Here is a 16,366-nt window from a genome sequence, read left to right on the forward strand (position 1 = left end):
AACTTAAAGTAAAATTCACACTTTTTCTTGTATAGTTCTATGAGTTTTGATCAAATGTACAGAGCAATGTAACCACAATCAAAATACTGAACAATTCCATTACTCAAAAAAAAAAATTCCCTCAGGACACTCCTTTGTAGTGAACACCTTCTCTCTACCCTAATCACTAACTGCTCTGTTCTCCACTCCGAAGGTCTGCTTTTCTGGAATACAACTTAAATGGACTCACAAAGGGTACAGCCTTCTGAGTGGCTTCTTTCACTAGTCCTAATGCCTTTAAGGGTCCATGTTACTGCATCGTTTGCTCCCTTAAATTGCCAAGTAGCATTACATTATGGAGATGTATCGCAGTTTGTACATTCATTTACCTGTTTAAAAGGACATTCAGGTTGTTTCCAGTTTTTGGTAATTATGCTTAAAATTGTATAAACACTTCAATACAGGTTTTTGTGTGAATATAAATTTTCCCTTAGGTATATATTCAGTTAAGTGTATATTTAGTGTTATAAGAAACTGGCAAACTATTTTCCAAAGTGGCTGTATCCACGAGCAATGTATGAAAATTCTATTTGCTTTGATCCTCACCAAAACTTGGCATTGTTAGGTATTTTGTTTTAGCGTTATATCGTTGTGGCTTTATTTTGCATTTCCCTAGTAACCAATAAGCATCACTTCAGGTATTCTATGCCCTCTGTGTGTCTTCTTTGGTGAAGTGTTTTCAAATCTTTGGGTCTTATTTTCATTGGTTGCTTATTTTCCTATTGAAGTTTTATTTATACTCTAGGTATAAGTCCTTAACATATTCCAGATACAAGTCCTTTTTCCTGTGTATGATTTACAGTATTTTCTCCCACACTGGGGCTTGTCTCTGCATTCTCACAACAGCATCTTTGGCAGTGCAAGTTTTTAACTTTGATAAAGTGCAATTTCTCAATGCTTTTCTTTTATGGATCATGTTTTTGGTGTCACATATAAGAACTCTCTGCCTAACTCAAATCAGAAAGAGTTTCACCTACGTTTTCTTCTACAAGGTCTGTAGTTTTATGTTTTACATTTTGGTCAATGATCCATTCTGAATTAACTTGTGTACAGGTATAAAGTATACACTGAAGTTTGGGGGGATTGTGTTTTGTTTTATTTTGTTTTGTTTTGTTTCGTTTTGTTTTGTTTTGACACGGGGATATCTAATAGTTTCAGCACAGTTTCTCCACTAGGAAAGAAAAACTATAGCTCCTCCACTGTGTTGCTTTCATTACTATGTCAAAAATTAACTGACACCTCATACCCATTAGGATGGCGACCATCAAAACAAAAACTAACAAGTGTTCACAAGGATACAGAGAAATTAGAATACTTGTGCACTACTGGGATTAGAGAAGTTGTAAAATGGTGCAAATGCCATGGAAAACAGTAGGATAGTTCCTCCAAAAGTTAAAAACAAAACAACAAATTATATAGCAATTCCATACGCTATGTGTGTTTCAGGTATATGAATTCTACAATATTTAGGAAGGCCCTTTCTATTTTTGCTTACTAAAACTTCTTCATGAACAGACATCAGGTTTTAGCATGTGCTCTGTCTGCATCCACTAAGACAGTCATCTTATTTTTTTACTTTTTTTTACTGTTGATGTGATAACACTGATCTCTAAATACCATCAAAAGTTTCACATAGCTGTTCTGTTTACTCAGAAAATCTAATTTAACATTATATAAATTATGATCAACTCTTATGTTACTCTAATAACAGGTAGGAGGATAAAGACATAGGTATTACCCTCATATTTAATGCTTTGATTCTGAAGCATCTGAAAAGAAAAAGAAATTTCATTACCAATGATAATAATTATGGTACATCATACACTTACAGAAACCAGAAATAAAATTATAGTAGGGAAATATTGTATTTCACATGCAACATAAATGAATGGATGAATGCTGAAAAATCTGTATTTGTAATTTTTATGTTGTACTATAAATTTATGAAATGCTAACATTTGGAGGGGAAATTTTACAATTTTGTTAATGATTACATTAATGAATTCTGGTTACTGACTACCACTCACTGGTTAGCTTTAACTTTTTACTTTGGCTATGTTCTGCTGGCTGTGTTTTTCACAATTAAAATGACCAGCCCATGAGCAGAGGGATGGGTGGTGATGGGGAAGTTCCAAGGGCCTGAACATTTACAATAAAATTGTCACAGTGCTACCAAGTGTATTTTCAATCCTTGGGGCCACTGTATGACCCAGGTTAAGAAGGACCTTGGGTGGCTCAGAACATCTCGCAACTCCCTACCGTGTAGTTCTTTAAAGTGGCTTCAGTCCCCTGCATGAACTCCCTCCTTCACCGCACCCAGCGGCACTGGGTATTCTGACAGAGTGGGGACGGGACTGATGATGTTCCATCAAGACTTGGCAACACATGAGAAGGCAATGCAGATGACACAGACGCCCAAGTACAAAGACCATGCTGGACTAGAAACCTTTGCTTTTACTGCAGTCACTACCAACAACCCACTCATTCTGCATTATCACACATATCCTCCATGCATTCCTACTCAGTTCGCTGCATTCTGCATACGTTATTCCTCCTTGAGCACTGTCAGCACAAAGGCATTTTAAGTCATCACATCAGATGGCAGTAACATAAAACAAAATGCGCTCCCTAAGGCCTAGTCACCTGTCAGTACCTATAACATCCAAAGAAATCTAGTACTTGAAACCTAAAAGTAATTATATCACAGCACACCTGAACTTCAACCATCACAGTGACATGACTTCCTCCTTTTAGCTACTACCATGACACCACTATCTATGTGAAAGCCAAGGACAAGCAATACATCAATCTGCTGGGTCATGCATTTCTTTAATCCTGGCGTTTCATATTTATAAATACAGCTATTCTTAACAGAAATTTTTAAATTATCTGAGTTTGGACTGGTTGTTCTGTTTTATCTATTTAATGTGAAAACAAATACACTCTGTGATGAGCTTTTTAAATTCTACTTCCTCAGGACTGTGGATGTATTTCAAAAAACAGGCAAAAAAGCAAGCAAGCGCTGCTGTGTATTTATTTCCAGGATAAAGTACAAGTTCTATCACTCTAAAACAGACCCACTACAACAAGAACTGTATGTAGCAGCAGTTAAAGAACTAACATTTAGGCCAAGTGTGGTGGTACATGCCTGTAATCCCAGCAGTAAGGAGGCTAGGGCAGGAAGATCTCTGCAAGTTCAAGATCAACCTGGGCTACTGGATTTTTAGGTGATATAATAGAAAAAAAAAAAAAAAAAGAGATAGATTGACTTTAGAAAATTACCCAGTAGAGGTCTGGTGGACAACTACCTACCTACCAGCTACTGGGCGGCAACCAAGATTTCTGTCTGTAAGTTAGATATCACTGAGGTGCCAAGGAAATTTTAGGTGCGGGAGGTCAGGTGGTACAAGATACTACTTTAACAAAAGCTTTAGAGTTGGAAGAAACCTCAACATCTTCTAGTCCATCTGCCTGGTTTACAAATGAGGCAGTGGTGTAGGGGCCAGAGACAGGAAGAAAGAGATGAATCTGAGGCTTCCAAATCCTCTATGGAGTATAAAGCCCTGAACTAAGCAAGCGGTTCTAGTAACAGCTAGTGATTGGAGAGGCTGCTCGGCAGCTGCTATGTACTACACTCCATTTCTGTATCTCAGCACTATAGCACATCTGATCTATGAATAGTTTTAAACTGCTGATTCCCATTTTAAAAAGAAAAAGGCACCCTACAACTCGAAAAAAGTCAACCCAATTTAAAAATGGGCAAAGGACTTAAACAGACATTTCTCCACAGATGCTACACAAATGACTAACAATTATCTAAAAAGATGCTGAGAATCCCTAATCATAAGAGATGAAAACCAAAACTATAATGAGTTATCACAGCACACATATTAGGATGGCTACTGTAAAATAGCAAATGTCAGCAAAGAAGCAGAAAAACTGGAATACTGTGTATTTTGGTGGCATTGTAAAACACAGAAACTGGTATGAAAAGCAATGTGGAGGTTTCTCAGAAAATTGAAAGTAGATCTACCATATGACCCAGCAAGTTCCACTTCTGATACATACAAAACAACGTGAAAAGCTGGGTGTGGTGGCACACACCTGTAATCCCAGCACTCGGGAGGCTGAGGCAGGAGGATCGTTGCAAGTTCGAGACCAGCCTGGGCTACAAAAGGAGCTCAAGGCCAGCCTGAACTGCATAGCGAGACCCTGTCTCAAAAAGACAATAAAAAAAAAAAAAACCAATATGAAAGATCTCAAGGAAATATTGTACACAACAGCACCATTCATAATAACCATTAGTTAGAAACAATTCAAATATCCATTCACAGTGAATAAAATTTTTAAATATGGCATATACATACAATATTATTTAGTCTTAAAAAGGAACAAAATCCTGTCACGTACTACTATACTACATGTATGAATCTTAAATACATAACACCAAGTGAAATAAGCTAAACACGAAAAAGACAAATACATTTAACCCCTTATATGAAGAATCTAAAATAGCTACATTCATGGAAACAATATAGAATGGTGGTTACCAGGAGCTGGGAATAGAGTAAAAAAGAGGAGTCATTTAATGGCTATAGCATTTCAGACTTGCAAGAAGAAAAAAATTCTAGAATCTGTTTCACAACCATGTGAATATACTTACCACTTCCAAACCTTATGTTTAAAAACAATTAGGATAGTGAACTTCATGTTGTTTTTCTACCACAAAAAAAAAAAAAAAAAAAAAAATTAAGGAAAAAATGAAGAGAGATCCTTACTTTTTCTTGTTATATTTCTCTCCCAAATATTTATACTCTAAAGTTGCCCCAAACTGCTCCAGGGCAGTATCTACCTTCCCCAAACTACAGAGCAGCCAGCTCACACCCTGCTGTACAGTGAGGAAGGAAGGTCTGCAACCAGGGAAAAGGGAACACTCAGGAGAGGCCTTCAGGTACAGTGACCTCTAGAGCTAATTATGACTTTATCAGGGGGCCAGGAAAGAGACTGCTGAAGAACACTAGAGCAGTGAAGGAGTCTCTTCTAGTGTTTTGCTTAAACCACAAACAGATAATCTATAAAGAAATGGCGGCAGCAACAAGTATAAACTCCTTTTTCGTTTTGTTTTGTTTTGTTTTTTTGAGACAGACTCTTGCTACGTACTCCAGTCTGGCCTGAACTCAGGGTGATCTCAAACTTATGGTGATCCTCCTGCCTCATCCCGAGTGCTGGGATTATAGGTGTGCACCACCACGCTTGGTCTACCAAGGTCTTGATGGCTAAGACCATATGTGTCTCTGCATCCTTGCCAGTACAGTACTTCATGTACAGAAATCACTATGTAAATACTTGTTCATGAATGACAAGGACATCATTGGCAAAAGAATGGATCTTTTGTCCAGAAAAATGCCCATTAGACTCAGAAATCAATGTAATTATTTTAATGAATTAAGGTCATAATTAAAATCTCTTGATTTCACAATAACTTTTTATTAAAAACATATAAAACTACTTTTTCCTGGCAAACAGATAGATGCCATAATGCCCAACACTTACTTGGCACTTGGAAATTCCCCCCACATTATACCATATCACTTCAACATTACCTTCTATAATGAAACAATCACTGGCAGCATCTAAAAAGCACGGACTATTCATTCATCACAAAAATCACTTGAGTCTTTCAGTTGGGACTGTCGGTAGACAAGAGAAGGGGTTTTCCACTGTACATCATTTTTTTATTGTTGGTTACAAAACTAAGAAGCTATAAAAATCAAGCTGAGTATTTACATTAACAAGGTTCTTAGTCATTCACAGAATGAAAAATGAAAACAACTGTTTTAATTACATACGTAAAAGCTTTCAGTAGAAAAGGTTTCTAACTGGTATTTAAATAGTGTGGCAATGATACTAGACACTGCCCCTAAGCTGTTTAAAGCAGCTGTTAAGTATATGTTCACGTATCCATTTTATTCTTAAAAATACACCCTTAAATATATCAGTTAATCAAATTTATCTCCAAAATCTATCAAAATTGATAAGCCACAAATGAAATGCAGGGAGATTCTTGTACAAGAGTTTTGTTGGGTATAAGAGCAATAGTTTTAGGTGACTATGTTTTAATGGACTCTTTTATAAGTAGTGTAGTGTTTCATAATTTGTTCAGAGTTGAGAATATAATTTTTAATCCACTGTATATACGAATTCATACAAGCTTGACAGGACCCCACATGAAAAACCAGATCATCACTCTGAAACAGAAACAATCCCACTTTAAGGTATTTGAAATGTCAAATGTCTTGCCTCATGCAAATAAAGTTTATTTCCTACAAGGCACAAAGGGAATCACCTTCCTTGAGTTGTCCTTTAATTTTGTCCAGAGCAAATATGCAGCCTGACTTTTCTAACCAAATAAATGCTCAACAAACAAAAGGGGAAATTTAACCAGGTTTTTCACAACAGTACATAGAATGTGTTCTATGTTTGATGGGCAGGCATTTCCTCAGAATACAATGCTGCATTCCATAAACACACACATATAGATTTCTCTATTAAAAGTGCAATTAGTTTTTCATTTTCAGTGGAAATTTGAAGAATATGGTAATCCCATCCCCTTGGCTATACATTCATTTTCCCAGTCTCTCCTGGGAACAAAGGCAGTCTTGTGAAATAATTCAAGCATATTATACTTAAGAGAAAATCTGATGGAAGTTTCATAAAAGATCTGTTTTTGATTTGGGAAGCACAAGAGGAAGGACTGCTCTCATGGTCGGTCTCCTCCTTCCTGCCTTGAAAAGGGATGTGCTGCCTAAGACTGAGGCAGCCATTTTGTGACCTGGTGGCAAATGTCGTGAGAATAAGGAAGCATAAAAAGAAGTCAGAGTCGAGGACGGGAGAGAACCCAGGCCTTGATGCCATTGCTGAGCAGCTGACCCAACCCTGAGACCACTTATCACTGAACTCTGAACTGCTTAAGTAAATAATAAATAGCTTACAGTTTAAGCTGCTAGTGGCTGTTAAGTACAGCTGAAAGCAGTCTTGAATTAACAACAAAAATGTTCTGTGGCATGCTGTGATTTTCCAGCCCAACCTCTCTTCCATTACACAGAGTGTTATACTACATGCAACTAAAAAGCTGCTTATGTGCAGTTGACAGAGACCAACTTAATTACTTTAGAGCCACAGTGCCTTAACGACGGGGCTCCACGAGATGAACGTCACCAGCGGAGAAAACATGAAGAAAAAAATGTGACCTACACTCATGTTTGGCCCTGAACACAGACTTTGTCTTTCCTCCTCCCATCTCCAGTCCTTTCTGGAAATAAGTACCATAGCAATATGTTTGAACCGAATTCTTCTGCCTCCTTTCATCCAAACTTTGTGTTGTAAAGCATTAACATTTCATCCTTGAATTTGTAGCTTTTAAACCTAGCCCAGGTAACATTTTCACCACTAATTTTTATAACCAAAGCTGAGAGACTTACCACGGCATTGTTCTTTTCCCTTCCATGAGAGAATATACAGAATTTGAATATTGCTAAGACATTAAAAGTCAAATTACTCACTGCAGTTATTTTAGTTGCATTTTGATGGAGATCTTTCAAGGATGTATTCGTTTCCATTACTCTTTTTTTCCTTTGGAATCAGGAATTGAACTCAGGACCTCAGGCCCACCAGACAGGCACCATGCCACTGAGCTATACCCCCGGCCTCAGTTCCACAACCCCTAGTGCAGTTACTCATTTTATGAAATCTCAACTCTTGTGCTGCTCTTTTTAATAGTCTGTATAGTACAAAGTCGACACTGAGGCCTTCTGAAGTACAATGCCCCTTTTGGAAAAAAGTACATATTCAATTGTTTGTAAGGTTTTGTTTGTGTTTGTGTTTTGGGGATTTTTGTTTGGTTTGGCTTGGTACTGTGGAATCTAACCCAGTGGCACTCGACTGCTACATTACACCCCCAGCTCTTTTTCAAAATTTTGAGGCAGGGTCTCACCAAGTTGCCTAGGCTGGTCTCAAATTTGCCATCCTTCCACTCCAGTTTCCTGAGGAGCTGCAGTTATGGGTGTGTACCTCCATGCCAGGTGAGTTATGAGCTTTTTCAGAAAATACCAGTTTGGCTTAAAAGAGTGGCACAGAACTTACAGTCAGACACAGGCTTCTAGCAGACATTTTCTTTAAAATAAGGTGAGCCTCTCTCTTTAAGGAGAACTGAAAATATTTGTTGTCAATGATAAAGTTTAAGCTTTCAAAATAAAATTAAAATTTTGGAAAACTGGAACTTACGACCAAGATCTTGACCATTTTCCAATTCTTAAAGACTTTAGATGAGACTAACACTTATTAATGTAGGTGGTTTGTACAATATTATATAATCAAATGTCAAAATTTAAAAGATCTGTGTGACTCAGTAAACCATTATTTTTCAAAGGACAAGTGCATGATATTATAAAACCACACACAAGTCAAATATCCATCCAAAATACATGATGGACCAATAGATGTTAATGCTACAAAGTATAAATATTCATAGATATGGTATCAGTTTTAATACTGAAACTCACTTTTAAGAACCTATGAGTTGCTCAGTTTTGGCATAACAAAGTGGATCATAATTATATAAAATGACTATTAAAATACTCCATCTTTTTCAACTATGCATCTATGTGGAACTAGGTCTTCTTCATGTATTTAAACCAAAACAGTGTATCAAAAGAGACTCAATAGAGAAGCAGTTATGCAAATCCAGTTATCTTCCTTTAAGTGACACATTAAAACCAATAACAAAATTAAAACAATGCCACACTTATTAGATTTGTCTTGGAATAACTTTTGTAATAAAAGTGTTTTATGTTAACTTTTAATGTTGTTTTTAAAAGACTTTTAAACATTTCTTTTTAAATTTCTAATACGTTAAATATTGATAAACATAGTCCACACAAAAGTACTTGGGGTCCTTAATAAATTTTAAAAGGTATAAAGGTATCCTGAAATCAAACGTTTGAAAACCACTCAAAAGATTTTGGCTCCAATCCTAGCACCATTTCTTACTTGCTCGGGAATTTGAATGAACTCTAAGGACTTGTCTTGGAATAGTCCTTCTCTAAGGACTTAGTTTCTTCATTTGTAAAATGGATAAGTCATGTCTTCCCCTGAAGATTAAAAAAGACAAAATATGTCGCGCATACTATAAATTACAAGATATACTATTACAAAGATCTCAAAGTTGAGTTTTAAGGATTGATGATGTTTCTCCAAAATTCTCCTTATTCTTAAAATTCTGTACCAGGTGTGATGGCACAATCCTGTGATCCCAACACTCAGGAGGCTGAAGAAGGATCACTGTGAGTTAGAGGCCAGCCTGGGTCACATAGGGAGTTCAAGGCCAGCCTGAACTACCAAGACTCTGTCTCAAAAAAAGAAAAAAAAGTTATGAAAAAGAGAACTAACAGAAAATGCTAAGTGAAGATTTCTGATTAGCTAATTCGCTCAAATCTCCAACCACATAACTTTACTATGTTAAATTTCTCCCCCAACAGTTATACTAAGTGGGAGTATATATTTTAATGCATTATGCATATTTCCAAATTCCAAATATGTACAACTGTACAGAAAATAAGAAACCACAATGTACCCATTACCCAGCCTCAATTTTTGAAAACTTGCCAATTTTGTTTTGTCTCCCACTTGTATTTTTGCCTATTCTGGTATTTTTAAAAGCCTATCCTGGTATTTTTTTAAACATATATTAGGTATCATTTCATTTTGCCTGTAAATCTTTCCATAGGTATCTTTGACAGATGAGAATTTAACATAACCACAATACCATTACTACACCTGAAAATGTTATGGTTATAGTTCTTAAATTTCATCTAATGCTCCATATTCAAATTTCCTGATTGCCTCAAAAAAGTCTGTCAGTTTTTAGTTGGTTTATCCATATGTCACTCCTACCAGTTATGTTTCAAGTGAACCTAAGATTTTTATTGTTGTTGTGGGTTTTTTTTTGGTTTTTCTCCAGTACCGGGAACCGAACTCACGACCTTGCGCTTGCCAGGCAGGCGCTTTTGCCGCTGAGCTAAATCCCCAGCCCCGAACCTAAGATTTTTAACTAAGGTAGGAAGTAAGAGAAAATAATACCATGCTTCATATGCCATGTACAGTTTACAAAACAAACTCAACCACTATCTTCCTGAGTGGTGTGCTTTTCCAACCAAACAACAAACAAAACACACTACAAAATAGGTCAACATGGTGACACACACCCTTGAGTATTCTGAGAAATGACCAGAAGAGGACACAGCTCAGCTGCTTTGGTCAGGGAAAAAAGCTGTTAGACTGTGAGGAAAAGAGGTGACAGGAAACAACCACCCACCATTTTGGAAAAGATGAGGTCAGGTCAGCCACAGGTCAAAGCTGGAGGTGAGGTCACAGACCCATTCTAGTGTCAGCACACGGCTCAGACAAAGTAAGTCCCCAACCTGCCAGCTGCAACTCAAAGGTCAGAAAACAGGGCTCTAAGCTAGACATATAACAGAACAACTATGAGAATTAATTCAATTTATTCAGCAAATATTTACCCAAAGCTGCCTCTGCTAGGAACTATCCTGGAGACAAGTTGTATATTTAAGAAATAAATCGATACACAATGCAAGTAACAAGTAGCATATATTTTTCTACACATTTTTCCCCATTAATTTTAAGAGGAAGAATGAGTATATTTAGTATTCACTACCTTGCCACACTTTGCCATATGACTACAATTTATGGTACATCTTTTTTTCCTATCAATTATAGTTTGCCCCCACCACCACTCCTCCCATAGAGACACTAAAATAAATCTGAATTCTGCTGTTCTTCCCAAGTATTTTTAAGGCACACAGTCAAGATTAGCTTTCATCACACAAACCGCAGACCCCTGGCATTTATGTCTACAATTCTTTTCTAAATGAAGTAGTTTAGAAGGAAATCAAGGGAATCCCAATTTACTTCATCTTGAAACTGTTTTCCATGGGTTTATCTCAAGTGTTTCTGAATATGCTACAGATGAAAATTGGTTAAGTGCACACAGAATAATTCTTGAATAACTTTTGAGTGATTTGGTTCCATACTGCCATACATTCATAATACAAACCATTTTAGGAATCCTTTACCTAATTTCACCTATAATATTATGTTTTTAGTTTAAAAACGCAAAAAGTGAAAACAGTATTTCTTAAAAATGCTTGAGAAGCACTTTTGAATTGTGCCCAGAAACACTGAACAGTCACTGATAAGTTTTTAGGGGCCGGGGATACAGCTCAGGGGCACAAGCACCTGACTAGCAAGTGCAAGGTCCTGAATTCGATGCCTGGTACCAAAAAAAAATTTTTAGTTAACAATTAAAGAACATATTTAAAACTAAGAAAACAAACCTAATAGAACACTTTTTCTTAAGTTTCTAGTATCTGTAGATAAACAAAAAATAACTTTAAGATCATATTTTTAGTGAGACTCTATGAATCTTTCTGGAGGGACACAATTAAGAATTCACAGGACAAGACAATCCAAATTTACCATTCTGTTCTGTAGCACGTGGACAAGTTCTAGAAAGGGGACTGACTAGTTTACCTGGTCCTTACTAGTTTACATGGTCCTTAAGCCCAACAGCTTTCCTGTACCTTGACATTTTTGTTTGATATGCTCTCACTCAAGGTACCATCAAAGCAAACTGTCCTTAGAATTTAGCCCTCCTTATAGCACTATGTGATTATTGTTTCCTAAGTATATGGAAACCCTTACTAAATAGTAAACAATTATACAAACCTTATTGTAAAAAACATGAGATTCTTAGCAAATGAATAAATTGTTGAGGAGTTAAAAATGCAAAGCTTAAAAAAAAAAAAAAAAAAAAGGGGGCTGGGGATTTAGCTCAGCGGCAAAAGCGCCTGCCTGGCAAGCGCAAGGTCGTGAGTTCGGTTCCCGGTACCGGAGAAAAAAACCAAAAAAAAAAAAAAAAAATGCAAAGCTTGCATGCCCAGACCTAAAGGAAGAAGTCACAAAGGTTTCTTTCTTTTAACAAAAGATTAAACATGAATTAACGTGGAGAATTCTATTCAAATTGGTTTAGACCACATATGAATATTACAAAGTTATACCATTAATATTATTCATCAAGATACCATAGGCAAAATAGGTTATTACTCACAGTAAGTGGGACTGTAACTAACCCTCTATAAATTCCTTGATCATTAGTCCCTTTTTCCTCTGGTACTGGGAATCAATCTCAGGACCTTGCACTTGCCAGGCAGGCATTTGTGCCACTGAGCTATATCCCCGGCCCCTCCTTGATCATTATTATCTTCACTACTTGGCACCATTTGACATCAGATTTTTCATACGTTGTGTGCTTGTCATTACTGTTTATTGTCTTTCTATCTTCTCCCCACTAGACTCTAAGTTCCAGAAGGGCAAAAACCTTATCTATCGTCTATCTTTCTGTATGGCCAGTGTGTAGCACCCAGAAGAAGCTCAATGTAAATTTGCTGAATAATTAGATCAATGAGCAGCGTCCAGTCTTGACTTTGCTCCACTTCCTTTCCTCCATATACAACACAACCATCCTTTGAGGCCAGGGTCAAAGTCTACTATCTCTAAAGATTACTTCTTTAAACCTTCCAATCTTTCTCCTTTATACCAGAAATTTGCTCCTCACCAGCTGTCTGATCATTGTTTATCTTTGCCTATATACAAATTTCATTTAAAATTTTTGCAATCCTGCTCTCCTTAAGGGAATGGACTTATGCTCCCAACTTTTGCTATCCATGTAAATAGTATACCTTTAATAAATGGTTTGCTTGATTAATTTAGGTCTGTAGTTAATCCAGAAATCTAGATATAGTAATCTCAACTTTTTATAATTTATCCCTTCCTTCCAAATAACTCAAAATTGGTCATGAAACTGAAATGGATTCCCCTCTATTTTGAATTTATTTCTAGACATTTCAAGTTTATATTCTCATCCTTATAATTTATGGTTATAGTTTATCCATTCCCCTCCACCAAGATTTTTTTATGTAGTAAAAATCTTGACTTTTTGATAAAGCTATAGTGAAAATTCAGCCCCAAAGTAGAAGGGAGTGAAGTTTCACTACTATTCCCTTGTTGTTGATGAAGTATCAAAGGTATTTATTTACCTGTGCCTCTTTCCTTTCATGCCAAGATGTATCCCATTTCTTCCTCTACCAGTCATATCCCTGGCAAGCTTTTATTATTTCTTTGTACCTGTTCTCAGTAATCTGCTTTCAATCCTTTTTGAACCACCCTTGTTTCCTCCATTTATTTGTTTAAATTTCTATCTCAATTGATTTGTGTACAAGAATGGCTTCTTTAAGTTCAACCAACCTTCATGACCCTTCCTTCACACAGTCATTCTAGGCTAAAGAAATGTATACAGTAGCATTACCCACAACACAAAAATCTGAAACAAAAATGACATCTGGCTTTGGAATATATATGTAGCATAGGCCAAGATTTCCTTTCTTAATTATGTTGTGCTAAAATCAACATTAGTAAGACTTTATTTGGTGAGAGTGGACCTCTCAGGTTTAAAAGTTGATTCAGTTATTCCTTTAAAAGGCCAACCAAGCATCAACTGCAGCCTTTTCTGTGAAGTCTTTCTAACTTGTTCTTTCAATCTGTTGAAATCTGTCATAAAACCTGTTTTCTGTTTCCCCTGATTTATCTCCTCTTTTTCTTAGGATTCAGATCCAAACTAATTTAATATTAATTTACTTCTTCAGGCTAAAGTACCTTTTGCCTAAGAACTCACATCATTTTAAAAACACTAAAAGGCCAGTAAAATTTTTAGCCCAGGTAATACACAACAGAACACTGTTTTTGCCAGATACTCCAGGAAACCGGGAGATTCTAGGATAAATGACACTGATAATTTTAGCAAATTATATTTAGTAGGATTTTATAATTCATTGAAAAGGAACAACATTAATACTGAACAGCTATATAAATCTGCTTCACCAATATATTAATCCCATATGCTGAAAATTCTATGAAATTTCCTCAATATAGGCACTTACAGAACACGGCATCAAAATAAACTCACACAATCCCACCTCTCCCAACTCCAACTCCAGCTCCAGCTCCAACTCCAACTCCAACTCCAACTCCGCAGCCTTCTTGAAACTACAGTTCTGGACTTTTTGGGAAGGTGGGGAGACCTAAGGAGAGCTGGGGACTGAACCAGGGCCTGCCTCCACCTCCAACCCCAACCCACCTTAAACATTCATCTCTTCCCCCTCACCTCCACTCCCAGCCATGGCACAAATAACTTCTCAATGTGATGATTTTTTTTTAAATTGGCTTAACAGGATCTTCTCTTTTGCCCCCTTCTCAGTTACTACCATTAAAATTTTGGCCAACACTCCCTTCACACCAGAATCCTCAATCTCATATTGACTTTTTATTTTATAGGTACTCAATTACATTTAACAAGCTGAAGGGAAGGTCAAGGGCTTTCTAACCTCAAGAGGCGCAAAAGTCGATGATCCTGCAGTTCTGTTCCTCACCTTCCTCTATAATTATGCACTGAAACACTCGTGTAAAATATGTACAATTTACGCCAAATTAGATATTTTACTTTCGAGTTGCTGACATACCAGAGGTTAAAACTAAAAAAAATTTAAACATCATTGCCACAGTTTACACGTTTTTTAAAAACACCTAAATGTAGGTGTATAGCACTTGAGCCAATTTAATTCACCATATTATAATTCAAAATAAATTCACTTCTAATTTTCTACACATATGTGGAACTTTGATAAGTACAAATTATTTTATCCAAAATCCACTTTGGGCTGGCGTTATTTTGTCCAAATCTGTATATAAGATGCTATGTGTTAACCGTCCCCCCCCCCTCAAAATTTTTTTCAATAGCAACTTTCCACAGTCTTTAAACTCAATAAATTCTGAAACTTTCTTATAAAAACAGTGACAAAAATTTTCACAGTACCGGGTCACACTTTGACTAAAATACTCACACAAAGCCGTAAATCCTTAGTTTTTCAATGTACTTCTTCAGGCCGCTGCCTTCCCCAAGCACACAACTGCAGGCGCCTTTATTTAGCACTGCCTCCCAAACCGTGTCCACCCAGGACAAGTAAATAATTAAAGAGTAATTAATTCGACGGGTAAGCATTGTTTTCTTCTTTAAAAAAATTAACTTCAAACTATCTTTTTCTTTTTCTTTTGATGGCTATGAAATAGCAAAACTCCTTTGAGGAAACATTTTTCACCTATCCGTACTACCAAGTCAGCCCAGAGAGTGGTTAGATACAAGAGGCATTTTTCTGACACGCCTGGCTCCCCAAATGGTAGTCGGAGCCCTTTCATGGGTGGTGGGGTGGTAAATTTCACTCATGTATTCAATCTCTCTGACACGCACGCGTACACACACACACACACACACACACACAGGCAAAGAAAGACAAGAATGAAACATACCTGGTCATTTTCTAAACAGGTTGGATAGGTTTAGTTCACTTGTAAGAGCACAGTACTTACTTATAATCTCTTAAAGCAAAGTGGCAGCCAGAGCGCTGGGTAAATAAAAACTTCAGAGAGTTTTTAAAACCTCGCATCTCAACTCACTTCCCCTCGGTTCGAGGGGACGGCACAGCAAGTCCCATAGCGAATGAGATTATGCAACAGGTTTTCCCTCCCCACCTTCTCCACCGCGGGCCGGCGGAGGTGTGCTTTCCGCACACGATCGAGACCCCGGGGCTTCGACGCGCCAAGGATCTCTGCAGCGGACGTTTAACAAACTTCGGCGCGATTGTGCGGTTATTCATTCATTTCGAGATCTGCTTTCTATTTTCTCAGCTTCATTGCCGGTCGTCTTTAGCAAATTAAACCCAGCCTCGAGAAACTCGAGTTTTGCGTAGATATACGCTCTTCTGCGGTATCTGATGTCAGGAAACGACACACGATACACAGACCCTCCGTTGTCTCCCCGGGTTTTATTTCTCACGTTTTACGGCCAGTGTAAGTAAAGAAGTCCCCGGCCCAGCGGACCCCCGACACCCCGACTCAGTATGAAAGTTAAGACTTTATTTTTCCCTTTTCCGGGGAGCGGGGGCTGAGCGTTTAAAAGGCAGCACGGTCACCACCCAGGTGGCCTCGCCGCCTACCCCGAAGGCGACTCGGGGATAATGGGAAGTCAGGCCGGGGCCCCACTCGGCAGGCGTGTTGTGTAACAGTCGCGCCTGGAAGTGAGCAGCTTCGCCCGCGGAGGCGCCGCGTCCCGGGGCGGCCGAGCCCGCTGCCCCTCGGCTCT

The 16,366-nt window shown here is 37.6% G+C and overlaps 1 protein-coding gene across 4 annotated transcripts in view; it reads right to left on the reverse strand.

Moving 5' to 3' along the window:
• The window catches only part of Dusp16 (dual specificity phosphatase 16), a 76,803-nt gene that overhangs the window by 55,082 nt on the left and 5,355 nt on the right, over positions 1 to 16,366 (reverse strand). Inside the window, exon 1 of one of the 4 annotated variants that reach the window (XM_013511423.1) lies at positions 15,595 to 15,697. The exons of 1 other annotated variant lie outside the window; for it this stretch is intronic. The gene's annotated coding sequence lies outside the window, so the exon portion shown is untranslated. Of the gene's footprint in view, positions 1 to 15,071; positions 15,372 to 15,534; positions 15,698 to 16,366 lie in introns of those variants that run through there. 2 more of the 4 variants (XM_013511422.1, XM_013511425.1) reach the window with 2 other exon arrangements.

This window comes from Chinchilla lanigera, unplaced genomic scaffold (assembly GCF_000276665.1).
Source record: "Chinchilla lanigera isolate Chin_1 unplaced genomic scaffold, ChiLan1.0 scaffold00012, whole genome shotgun sequence".
NCBI lineage: Eukaryota > Metazoa > Chordata > Mammalia > Rodentia > Chinchillidae > Chinchilla > Chinchilla lanigera.